This window comes from Mus caroli, chromosome 19, assembly GCF_900094665.2.
Source record: "Mus caroli chromosome 19, CAROLI_EIJ_v1.1, whole genome shotgun sequence".
In the NCBI taxonomy this organism is placed as follows: Eukaryota; Metazoa; Chordata; class Mammalia; order Rodentia; family Muridae; genus Mus; species Mus caroli.
Window position 1 is genome coordinate 55,605,537 of NC_034588.1, and position 2,271 is coordinate 55,607,807.

Genomic DNA, 2,271 nt, shown 5'->3' on the forward strand with positions numbered 1-2,271 from the left:
AGGGCTATGTAAGAAGAAGAAGAAGAAAAAAAAAACTTGTCTCAAAAAGTTTAAAAATAAAAGAAGACGAAGAAAGAGGAAAAAAAAAAAAACTAGTGTTTCAGAGTCCATTTGATGTGAAACACATAAATAATGCACATTTTTATTTTTAAATTAAAAAACGTGTGTGTGTGTGTGTGTGTGTGTGTGTGTGTGTGTGTGTGTTGGGGTGGGGGTTACCTGCATGTATGTCTGTGCATCACATGCATGCCTAGTGCTCACAGAGGACAGAAGAGGATGTAAGATTCCCTAGAACTGGAGTTACCGTTGGTTGTGAGCTGCCATGTGGGTTCAGAGAATCAACCTCGGGTTCTCTGAAAGGGCAGTCAGTGCTCTTAATAGCTGAGCCAGCTTTCCAGCCTCAGTGTATACACAAATTTTCACACAATGCCTGCTGCTGCAGTGTAACATGGGTGTTTATGCTATGAGTGTCATCGTCATGCTGACACTGTTCATTCATTCATTCCTCACTGTAGCACTGTGAGGACAGATGCTGTCTCCTCATGCAAACACATAATGCGTGAGGCTTTCTAAGCTCAGGCAGGACAGGTATCTCGCACAAGCTGACACAAATGCAAAAACTGAGGCACGGGAGACGAGCTGCTCTGTGCAGCAGCCTTTTCTGTAAAACAATGGCACCCACCTAAGGTATCAGATCTGCCACAAACACCTCTGTGCGTGTCATATGCGCAGGTGTGTGCTTTTCTGTGTACATTTGTGCATTTAAGGGTTTGTATATGTACCACATGTGTGCAGATGCCCACAGAGGAACAAGAGTACAACCATTGTGAGTCCCCTGATGTGAGTGCTAGGAACGGAACCCACTGTAGGAGCGGCAAGCGCTCATAACCGCTCCAAACCCACCTCATCATCTTTTTGTTTGTTTTGCTTTGTCTCTTGAGATATGGTCTCAGACTACAGAGCCCCGGCTGGCCTGGAATTCTCTCCACATAGAGCAGGCTGGTCTCACACTCACAGAGATCTGCTGCCCCTGCCGCCCAAGTGCCTGGATGATTGCTGTTTTGTCATATTTGCTTCACTTTTGTTATCTTTGATGACAAGTCCTGCAAGCCAGTATTACTGCCCCTTCTTGATACAGAGGTATCAAGTTAACGGTTAAGAGCATGCACTGTTCTTACATAGAACCAGAGTTTGTTTCCAAGAACCCATGTTTGGCAGCTCACCACTGCCTGTAATTCCAGCTCCAAGGGATCTGATGTCTCTAGCCTCAGTGAACACCTGCACTCATAAGCATGGGTGCACACACACACACACACACACATACACACACTAACACACACACATACACACCAACACACACACACTGACACATAAACATGCATACACTGACACATCATACACACCAACACACACCAACACACACACACTGAACATACACACCAACACACACATACCAACATACACACAAACCGACACACACTGACACACACACTTAAAAATAAAGTAAATATTAAAACAAAGTAAATACAAAGACACTGAGTTTCAGAAGGAGCTACCCAAGCCTCCTGGTTAATATGGAGCTGAGAAAGATTCTAACTTAGATCTCCTGACCCCCAAAAGCAGAATTATTTTGGGCATCTCTACAAAACCACATTTGATGACAAGTTGGGGCTCATACATGTTGGGCACTCACTGTGTGGATGCTGAGAGATGATATTCTATAAATAAGGGGTGCACAGGAAGACAAAAGCCAGTATGATTTTCTATGCATAAACATAAATCCAGGAAGCCTGGGTGAGCTTGAAGGAGAAAAGGTGTAAGATGCTGACTTTGCACATAGCACAGTTACTGCCAGTGAAACCCTGGGGTCCTCCTGTCTCCTCCCCAGCACTGTGTTTACAAGTACAGGCTGCCCAGCTTTTGGGGGGAGGGAAGAGGGATGTGTAGTGGACTCAGAGCACTCCCAGCAAGCACCTTAGCTATTGAGCTATTTTTCTAGGCCAGAAAGACACTATTTTTTGAGACTTGAATGATTTCCTCTGAGTTCTACCTGAAACTCCAAAGTCAATACATTATCTACTATAAGGGACTCAGGATATGTGGACTTCTCTGACCACAAATACATCATGGCCCAGACACAGCTCTGTTCTTTGACCACTATTCTGGGGCACTCCACTGCTCCAATGGGGGAAAAGTTCACCCCCAGGGACGGGGAGGGGGAGGGAGAGGCAGAGGGAGGGGAAAGACAGAGAGAGAGCAAGGAAATATTCA